An 11,622-nucleotide genomic window follows, 5' to 3' on the forward strand; every position below is an offset into this window, starting at 1 on the left:
AAACGCCCATCTCAAGAGAACTTGATCTGAAGCAGACAGGATCACATTCATGTTGAAGGTCATGATTCAATGTGAGGAAAACATTATCCATCATACATTCATACGTGAGTTTGAATATTGGGGTTGTATACTCTTCTGTTGTATTTGAAAATTATTTGGGCTTTCCTGTTGTGCAGTTAATGTAAGGACTTTCGTGTGATTTTATAAATCATAATTAAAATTGTTACTGAAAGAATTTAAATGAATCCGTGGGAGTCTATAGGAATCCCTTTTTCCTTTAAGAGAGTTCAGTGTATCGGTGAAGATTGAGAAATATTCACATAAACTATCCGTTGCACAGAAGTTCACATAAATGTAATAGAGGATGCTTTCAAGCCCCGTGGATAGCAGAAGCAATGTTGGCTTAGGAAGGTGAAATTACAGCAATCCAATGAAAGACCAGATTCACTCGAAACAAAAGGGGAAATGCAGAAGTTCTCCTGTGCAGCTGCATAACGGTGGATGGACCTGAATGAATACTGCTGATTGCTCTTGGCTCACCAGAGGGATTGTCAGTGATAACAACACAAGCAGACCTCGGAGCACTCTGTTTCTGCTGCAAGCAAATTCTGGTCCTAAGAGCATGGGCATTTGTCCTCAGGGAACTTTTCTCACTTCCATCAGTATCATTTCAGAGAGGCAGAAAATGGAAAACTCTTTGGCAAGTGGTTTCACCCTGTAATTCTGCATTATCTTTGATTAATGAAGACAGAAGAGCAAACTCCAACGTCCTGAAAGCAGGCGCAGGGATTGGCATCTTAGCTTAGATGTCTCCATCAAGAAATTATTTCTTCCCTTGCCTTGCAATTACCCCTACCTGGCTTCTACTCATTTGGACTCATCTTCTTTGGAGAATTTATTTTCCTTGCTCATGGTCTGAGACTTAAAGTCAAACATAGATTCAATAATTTGTCATCTCAGCATGAGTTCCTTTTTATAAAGCTTTCTTTAAATGTGATTTTGTTGTTGTTTTTATGTGATGTTTCAGAGGCTTTCCACAAGTAGTCTTTTAAAAAAATATTGTGGTCAAAAGGTATACCATAAAATTTACCATCTTAACCATTTCTAAGTATAGTTCAGTAGTGTTAAGTATATTCACATTGTTGTGCAACCCATCTCCAGGACTTTCTCATCTTGCAAAACTAAAACTTTGTATCCGTTAAATAACTCCTGATTTTCCCCTCCTCCCAGGGCCTTGCAACCACCATTCTACTGTCTGTTCCTATGAATTTGACTGTTCTAGGTACCTCATGCAAGTGGAATCATACAGTATTTGTCTTTTTTTTTTTTTTTTTTTAGTATTTGTCTTTTTGTGACTGGCTTATTTCACTTAGCATAATGTCCTTAAGGTTTATCCATGTTGTCATATATGTCAGAATTCCTTTCATTTTTAAGGCTGAAGAATATTCCATTGTATGTATACACCACATTTCGTTTATCTGTTCATCCACTGATAGACACTTGGGTTGCCCCTACCTCTTGGCTATTGTGAATAGTGCTGCTGTGAACATGGGTGTACAAATATCTCTTGAGATCCTGCTTTTAATTCTTTTGGATATATACCCAGATTTTTTGAGGAACTGCCACACTATCTTCCATAATGACTACACGGTTTAACTTTCCCATTAACATTGCACAAGGGTTCCGGTTCTGTACATTCTCACTAACACTTGTTATTTTCAGTGTCTTTTTTCGATAGTAACCATTCTAATGTGTGTGAGATGATACCTGGTAGTTTTAATTTGCATTTCCCTAATGATTAGTGATGTTGAGCCTTTTTTATGTGCTTGTTAGCTATTTGTGTATCATCTTTGGAATAATGTCTATTTAGGTCCTTTGCTCATTTTTTAATCAAGTTATTTGTTGTTTTGTTAAGTTGTAGGAGTTCTTTATATAGTCTCTATATTAGCCCCTTATCAGATATATAATTTGCAAATATTTTCTCATGTTCTGTAGGTTGTCTTTTCACCTTGTTGATTATGTCCTTTGATACACAGAAATTTAAATTTTGATGTAGTCCATTGTATCTATTTTTACTTTTGTTGCCTGTACTTTTGGTGTCATATCTAGGAAATCTTTGCCAAAGCTAATGCCATGAAGCTTTTCTCCTATGTTTTCTTCTAAGAGTTTTATAGTTTTAGGTCTTACGTTTTGGTCTTTGATCCATTTTGAATTAACTTTTGTATATGGTGTAAGACAAGTGTTATGGATGGAATATTTGTGTCCTCCCAAAATTCATATATTGAAGAACTTAACCACCAATGTAGGAGATAGGGCCTTTGGGAGGTAACTATGTTTAGATGAGACCATGAGGGAGGAGTCCCCATTGATGGGATTAGTGCTCTTATGCGATATCAGAGCTCGCTCTCTCCACCATGTGAGAATATAGGCACAAGGAGGCTGTTTGCAAATCAGACAGGGGGCCCTCACCAAGAACCAAATTGCTGACGCCTTGATCTTGGCCTTCCAAGCTGCCAGAACTGGGAGAAATAAATGCCTGTTATTTCATCTACCCACTCTATGATATTTTGTTATAATAAATTGAGCTGACTAAATGAGCAAGGGTCCAAATTCATTCTTTCGCATGTGCATAACCAATTTTTCCAACACCGTTCATTGCAGAGACTATCCTTTTTCCATTGAATGATATTAGCACCCTTGTTAAAAATCATTTGATCATATATGTGAAGGTTTATTTCTGAGATCTTTTTTTCTCTCGTCTATTGGTCTGTGTGTCTGCCTTAATGCCAGTATTAGTCTGTTTTGGTTATTGTAGTTTGGTAATGAGTTTTAAAATCAGGAAGTGTGAGACCTCCCACTTTTTCTTTGAGGATTGATTTGACTATTCAGGTCCTTTGACATTCCATATACATTTTAAGATAACTTTTTCTATTTGTGCAAAAAATGCCTCTGGGATTTTGATAGGGATTGAATTACATTTGTAGATAACTTTGGGTAGTATTGACCTCTTAACAATATTAAGTTTTCCAATTCATGAGCACAAGATGTCTTTCTGTTTATTTGTATCTTTTGAATTTTTTTCAACAACATTTTATAGTTTTTAGTATACAAATCTTTCATCTTCTTGATTAAGTTTATTCCTAAGTATTTTATACTTTTCAATGCCATTGTAAATGGAATTGTTTTCTTATCTTTTCTGATTGTTCATTATTAGAGTATAGAAATACAACTGATTTTTGTATGTTGACTTTGTATCCTGAAACTGCTGAATTTATTTATGAATTCTAGCAATTCTTTTTTGTATGTGCAATCTTTGGGATTTTCTACACACAAAATCATGTTGTCTGCAAACAGATAATTTTATTTCTTCCTTTTCAATTTGGATACCTTTTAATCCTTTTCTTGCTTAATTATTCTGGCTGGGACTTCCAATACTATGTGGAATATAAGTGGCAAAATTCGGCCTTATTGTCTTGTTCCTAATCTTAAAGGAAAAGCTTGCAGTCTAGCATTGAGTATGATGTTAGTTGTGGAGTTTTACATATGTGGTCTTTATCATGTTGAGCTAGTTTTCTTCTGTCCGTAGTTTCTTGACTATTTTTTTAAAATCATGAACAGGTGTTGAATTTTGTAAAATGCGGTTTTTTTTACATCAATCGAGATGATCATATGATATTTTCCCTTCATTCTATTAATGTGTTGTATTATATTGATTGATTTTTCATATGTTGAACCATCCTTGCATTCCAGGAATAAATCCTACTTGGTCATGGTGTATAATTATTTTAATGTTTTTTGAATTCTGTTTGCTAGTATTTTGTTAAGGATTTTTGCATCAATGTTCATCAAGGTTATTAGTTAACAGTTTTCTTATAGTGTCTGTCGACTTTGGGCTCCAGAAAATGCTGGCCTTGTAGAATGAGTCTGGAGTATTCCCTCCTCTTCAACTTTTTGGATGAATTTGAGGAGGATGGGTATTAATTTTTCTTTAAATGTTTAGTAGAATTCACCAGTGAAGTCATGGGGTCCTGGGCTTTTCTTTGTTGAGAACATTTTGATTACCCATGCAATCTCATTACTAGATATAAGTCTGTTTAGATTTTCTATTTCTTCATGATTCAGTCTTGCTAAATATAAGAATTGTCTTTGATTTGACCGCTCCCTTGCAAAGCTTGTGTTTGATTGGCAGGGATTGATATGCTGGATATGGAAGTTTTGAGCAAGTATTTATGACGTACATAAATAAGACCATGTTAAATTTATTAGTTTGTGTTATTAGATTCTGCCTAAAATTTCTAAAGCTGCTTGTTGATTTCAACTTTGATTCTGTCATGTTTTTCACTATCTATAATTAATTTGTTAAATACTTTTGGTTCTATCTTAGTAATATTTCTCAAATATTTATTCCCTGTCTTAGCCCACTTCCACTACCTTAATGCAAGCCCTTGGTACAGATTGTTTCTTGCATCAACACATAACTTGTCTTCCCCCTTCTCCTGTCCAGCTTTGTCCTCCACACCATGATAGCTTTCTAAAACTTATATCTAATTATACCATTTTCCCTACCTAGGAATAATATGTGCTTTTAATTTGCCTGTTTCTTAAAGTTCAAAATCCTCAGACTAGAATAGGACTTCTCAAAGTGTCTGTAACTTACCCCCTAGCCTCATGTATCTTCCCTTCTCTCTTGCCCCTCTATTCCAAGTCTGTGCCATATCAAAGAATTTGGCATTGTATAGCACACCTGGTTCTTTTATTTTTCTGTGATTTTGCAATGTACTATTTTTGGATGGTGAAGTTTGACTCAAACCTTCAGGAGCAAGGCGAAAGTCACTACTTCCCTGCACTCATTAGACATCAATTGTTAATATCCTCCAAGATTATGCGCCAAGGCATTTGGAATCTAGTTGAACATAAGCAGTATGTCAATATGTTTTATAATTATTATCCTGTTCATGCCATAAGATTTTCATCCTTCAAGACTCGTGTATGTCCCAACTTACCTTTGAATACAGTGCCCAACACAGTGTCCCGTACACAGTAGTACAGAGAAGCTACTTAAGAAATGCTTATATAATTAGTAAATGTTTATCTGGGAGATGAATGACCTGAACTCTACTTATTGTATTCCGCTAATTACCTATGTGTTCTTTGGTGAGTCACTTAGCTTCCCTAGGTGTTAGTTTTCTTCATTTGTGAAATGAAAGGAGGGGACAGATAGTCTGCAAACTCCTTTCAGCTCTGACATCTTATGATTACCATTTTTATTTGTGCAATAGACAATCTTAATTATTAAAATAATCTCATTGTCCATGACATGTGAGGAAAATAACTCCGTATTTCAACATTTCCTGTTTATTCTTGAGAGGAATTATTCTAATCTTAATGAGCTTTCCCAATATTACAAAAATTCACCCTTTCACTGAATTAAACTATTTTATGCCATTTATTTAAATTAAATGGCTCTGTTGATATTTCCAGTGACTCTAAACCAAAACTTTATGATGCATCTGTCCCTGGTAGAAGTATAAAATATATTTTTTGAAATAACAGGCTACTTAATAAAATAATATTTATAATCTAAAATGTCTTACAATTATAATATAATGTCTTACAATTATAATCAGTATAAATAATTTTTTAAAAAATTTAACGCCATCTCAAAACCAATTATTTTTTTCTCTGTGCATTCCTTTTCTGTCTTATAGAGCCATATTTTATACAGTTTCAATGATGATGCTACTCAACTTTATATCCTATTGTTTTCATTTAGGATATCATCAGCAAATTGTATGACAGATTTACATGGACCCATAACCATTATTTTGGAGGTCTGCATTAATATTCTTTCAAAGGACTTTGAAAAATTTACTTAATTATTTTCCTATTTTTGATTTGTTAAATCACTTCCTGATGATTATAAACAATTCTACGACAAATATCTTCCTTTACTTAGAATCTTCTTACTTGGGATTTTTACTTAAGATACATTTCTAGAAGTGGGAGGATTTGGTTAAAGAGTAATATTGTCAATTTCATAGTTAACTTTGGGAATTATTCACAAAATTATCATTTGGGAGGATGTACCCTGAATACCCCATTTGGTTTTGGTTATTATGACTATTGCAATCAATATATAAAATATTTTCTGAATTCGTTTGTGCCAACTAAAAGTTAGGAATGCATTTGGCTGAAAGCAAATAAATACAAATAAATCCAAATTAATAGTGGCTTCAAAAGATTGGAGTTTAATTTTCTCTTGTAATAAAAAGTGTAGTCGTAAGCAAGCAATCCTGGGCTGGCAACCCCTCAAGGAAGTCATTGAGGACCAAGGCCCATTACATTTGAGTGTTCCATCCTTAGTTAATGGTTTTTGTCTTCATGGCTGCAAGATGGCTATTATACCTCTAGGCATTAAATTGAAGAAGAAAGAAAGGCAGAGGACTAAAGGGGCATATTACTTTTCTGGGCTAATAAAACAGTTCCCCAGAAGCCCCATCTGGTTATTTTGGCTTCAATGTCATTGTGCAGAACCGGGTCACATAGTCACATTTCACTGCAGAGCAGTTTGGGAAAGAGAGTATTTTATATTTTGCATCTCTATAGTTTAGGAAGATGAGGGAGAAAGGGAACAGGAATGGCTTTTGAGTAAAGAGGCAATGGTGTGTGCCACATGGCTTTCATTACTTTCAGTGAAAAAGGAAGAAAATGGTTTTCATTTATTGCCATTAAATGGCAAACTCAGGAAACTTATTGAGTTGTACCCATCTTTGCATCTTTACCATTAGCAAAGCGTTAGTATAGAAGAGGCTCAATAAATATTTATAATATGTTGAAAAAATAAAGATATCCTTGGAAATTAGGATGGCTTAATTAAAAAGTTACATTAGGTTAACCTCATTTTCTTTGATAGGGTTTCGTGTCTGATACTTTGGAGGAAATGTGATAGAAATAGAATATTGGACATAGTCCCTCAATTGAACTTTGTACACAAATAGAGAAATGTGGATTCAGTGAAAGACCAACTCAATGTTTCAGTTTGGATTTTAATGACTGTTCACAAAAATTATTGATTAATGGAGCACTAGAATGTTTAACACCAAGAGAACAGGGTCTTCAGTTTTTTCCTGATGAATCTTTAGTACCTAGAACAGTGTATATCACATACAGACATTTAGTAACTGCCTGCTGTCAGCCTGGATTGAGGTTTATGGGATATGCATTCTGATCCGATCCTTAGCCTTTCCAGGAAATTTATTGGTGACTTCACTGAGTATATTGCTAATCAGATCTGCTTTGATAAGGAACCAATAGGAAATGTGAATGCAACGAGCAACAGATTTCAGATCGCTAAAACTGCTGGATGGGTGAATGATTGGGTCAGAACGTAGACAGAGGATTTAGTGGAAATAAATGTCAATTCCTTCATTTGGCTCACAGACCAGCTGCTAAAGTACAGGAATATTGTAAATCACACACACACACACACACACACACACACACACACACACACGTTAATATTTTTCGTACACCAACAATTAGAATTAGGAATAAATGAAAAATGGGAAGAACTTGATGACAGAGCCTGTTGAAAATGACTAGGTTGTCTCAGAAAGCAGTGACTCCTGCAACTGCAGTTGTTCAGGGCTGAAAGGACCACATGAATTAATGCTGTGGGGCACTGTACATGGATGGAAGGATGGGTTGGATGACCTGAAGCCTGCGTCCATCCTGGAGATAAAACAGCTGCAGTTTTTATTTAAATCTACCTTAGAGACTGCCTGTGCTAATGAATTCCTATCAATTCCTATCACTAGACCATAAAAGACTGTTCTCCATTCTAATTCCAGGCTCCCGCTGTAGTTTCGTATTGTGTCTGGCAATGACACCAGCCTGGGGACCTGGGGTTTACCACGCGGTCCTCCCATGGATCCCTTCTTCCTGGATTAACTGGTAAATTTACAATCCCAGCGCCTTCCCGATTGGCTCTCTGATATTCCTCATAGGCAAATGAGTGTTGGATAACATTTACTCAGTTAACATGTGTTGTGTACATACTGTGCGCCTAGGACAGTTTTGTTGATTAGCTATGATCGAGCTCATATTCTAATAAGAGAAGGACAAAAGTGAATAGATAACATAATTTAGACAGTGGAAGTGCTGTGCAGAAAATAAAACAAAGATATGTCAGCTATGGGATGAGAAGGGCATTTCAGGGAGTGTCGGGAAGGCTAATCTGAAAAGGTGATGTGTGAAGTAAGATCTGAATGAGGAGAAGACATTCTCCTAGAGGACCTAGTTTAAGTGCCTCTCCAGGATGGCTTGGTCCCACCTCTCCCACCTCCTTGTTTGTTCACTTGCTCAGTGACATCCTCAGCTGCTGTTACTATTGCCTCATATCCTACCCCTGCCTGCTCTCTCAGCCTCCCCAAGGAAGGCTGGACTCCTGCACAGCCTCCACTAAGATCTCATTGGCAGGGGCCTCAACAGCTTGGTGCTCGGGCCCAACCAGCCTCTATCTTTAGAAAGGGATGAGGAGTCGTCACTCCATCAGTGCCATCAATTCCAAAAAGGAAAGAGGCATCCTGCTATAGGGCAGGGATCTGGGTTTCCCAGAGGCTGCCATAAAGAGCCAGTAACACAACCTCGAAGTAAGCGTGAGTTAATTCCCTAAGGGCAGACTTCCACCTATGAGAGACAAGAGATAAGAAGAAAGTGGCAGAGAAATTCCTCTTTTTCTTGCAGACAGAATGTTCCAAGATGCAATCACGATGTCAGTCCTGTCGGAGGAAGCTCTGGTGCCCAGGCAGCCAGGTATGTTTATCTGTGAGGATGCAACCTTCCCATACCTTACCACCTTGAATTTATTTTTCCTCTTTTTTCCACCTTACTTCTTTTTTCCCTTCATAACATCCTGGGATTACAATTCCCCATGAAGTCTTGGCTTGTAATCTTTGCTTCAAGGAGTTGTTTTCTGGGAAACCCACGCAAAAACAAACACCATGCAAACATTTTGGGGTCGAACCACAGTTCCTGAACTGGAGGTGCTCAGGTCTCCACAGTGAATTCACTGGGGCATTGAAGGATATTTTAAATTTTCGAGTGAACACAGTGAGACTCAATATGTTAAACACCAAGGAAACTATTAGTTCAATGGAGTTGACAGTTTCCACATTAGATCACGCCACATTCTTTCAATGACATCATTATTTTGGCAAAGGTGGGTTTTCAGTGGTTGCTCTTATAAAAAGCAACGCCACGTGAAAATCAGTGTGGCACAGGAAAGGAGGGTGGCAGTGTCTAATATGACTACAAGCTCAGCGAAGTTGTGCCGTGCCCATTACTGTCCCATTAGTAAGTAATTGTGGCTACTCAAGAATGAAATACAAACATTTTTTTCTGTCACTGTGTATGTATTATTTTTTTAAACAGCTACTAAAGTTGTTGAGACATAAATGCTTATTAAATTGCTAGCACCTAAGTACCTAATAAACATAAATTTTAGGTTCTTCTATTGGCCTATAGGGACTCAGGAAAAATAATTAGCAAGTGTTTTGTGAACTGAAAAAGTTTGGGAACCTCTGAGGTAGGGAGTTCCAGGCAGCAGAAGCAGCAAGTGGAAAGGTTGGGAGGCAGGAATAAACTTACACACATTAGTTTGCTCTGGAAACATCTTTTCTTTTTTTTCCCTTTAGTGACAATATTTTCAAAAGTTCTATTATCCTTAAGTTGGTCTATAACTAACTGAGATCCTAAGTGTGTGTGTGTGTGTGTGTGTGTGAGATACATGTGTTACTTACTTTAAAAAACAACAACACATGATTCTGTTGTTTTCTGAAAATTCCTAATCCTTACATACATTTAAAAAAATGTTAGATATAATATTCTCTTTATTACTGATTTTGTAGTCTTATCTAAATTCTAAAAAAAATTTCTTCTTTCTTTAAAACTTCATGCTTGAAGTTTGTTTGAGCAGACCTAGGATTTAGGAGACTCAGGTTTGGTATTTAAGACTGGGATGTTTGGAATGAATAGTAATTGATAATAGGAAGATGAGGTAAGAAGTTTACCTAACGGGCATGGCTTTGGGTCCAGTAATGGAGATATTATCCGGTGAGGTCTGGCATTAGAAGTGGGACGTTTCAGCATCCCCAGAGAAGCTCATTTTCTTGTTTGTGGATTTATATTACTCAAAATCATACAAGATGCATTTTTAATGTCAGTTAAATGTCAGTTTCTTTTCCTGTAATTGGAATGCGTTTGACCCATTTCCAAGGATTCTAGTCTTTGGAGTCAAGGTAACTAAGAAGCTGAATGAATAATTATAAGGTTTGCTTAGTGAAAAACAAAAAAGGAAAATGAATTGTCTAAAAGGGTAACTGATATTTTAAGTAACTTCTCAGAAGTTACTTAAGAAGGCCACCCACAAGAATTCATTTGTCTTATGCTGGAATTATCGTGCTTCTCAGGTGTAGGGTTTCCTCTCTCTGTGTCTTAAATTTGGGAGCATGTTCAATGACCTTTTTTTTTTACTCTATTTTCTTTTGTTCAGCAGCACGTTTTTGTGTATACACTCTTTAAACATGCAAATACCTACCTGGTTTGTCTAGCTAGCTTTCCTGTTAGCCTGAGAGACAGACAGTATGTCTCCTGTTCGTATGTATTGAGTTTATCAGGCAAAAATTCAAGATTCTAGCTAGGGCCACTCAACTCTGCATGAGTGTCACTGTTTTGTTATGTATCTTTTCTGAAATATTATGTCTACAGCTGCCCTGTGTTTTCTGTAAATGGTAGCATACTAAATACTCTGAACCTTCATTATCTTTTTAACATTTTTGCGATTGTTCTGTATTAATATATATCAATTTACCTTATTATTGTTTTTAATGGCTGCAGAGAATTCCATTGTTTGGATGAATAATAACGTAGGTAATTAGTCCTACATTAACTAACATTTAGGTTGTTCTCAGTCTTACATTTTTGGTGTACAACTACAAAGATATCAGAGGATGAATTCTTAAGAGTGGAGTTAATAGGTTAATTAGGTTGTGCATTTCAAATATTGATAGATATTGCCAAAATTTGCATCAGAGAGGCTGTACTAAACTATACCAACAATTTGAGAAAGTGTTGATTTTCCTATCCCCTCACCATTACTATTATCAAACTGTTTATTCTAAAAAATGACATCTTGTTGTAGTTTAAAATTGAATTTCTTATATGAGTGAATCTGAGCATATGTTTATATGTTCAAAACCATGTATATTTCTTTTGTAAGTCAATAAATACTTAACAGTGTCCTACAATATGCACAATTATTATGCCAATTACTGGGGACATTGTGATAAACAACATAGAGCCCCCACATACATGTGGGAAAGACAGACAAGTGACCAACAGTTGCAGTTGTCAAAGTTTATTATAATGGTGTCATGGGAGCCTGTTGGAGGTACGCCCATCAAAATCCAGAAGGAAATCAATGGACTCTTCTGGCAGGGAGAATAAACTGAAATATGACGGAGGTGTAGTAGGTAGCTAGGTGAATATTAGCAATCAGAGGAGCATGCAGGAGGAGACAGTGGACCCATGCGTGCAAAATGGGAGCAGAGAGAGCAAGAGCTT

The sequence above is a fragment of the Rhinolophus sinicus genome, linkage group LG11, assembly GCF_036562045.2.
Source record: "Rhinolophus sinicus isolate RSC01 linkage group LG11, ASM3656204v1, whole genome shotgun sequence".
Classification (NCBI taxonomy): domain Eukaryota; kingdom Metazoa; phylum Chordata; class Mammalia; order Chiroptera; family Rhinolophidae; genus Rhinolophus; species Rhinolophus sinicus.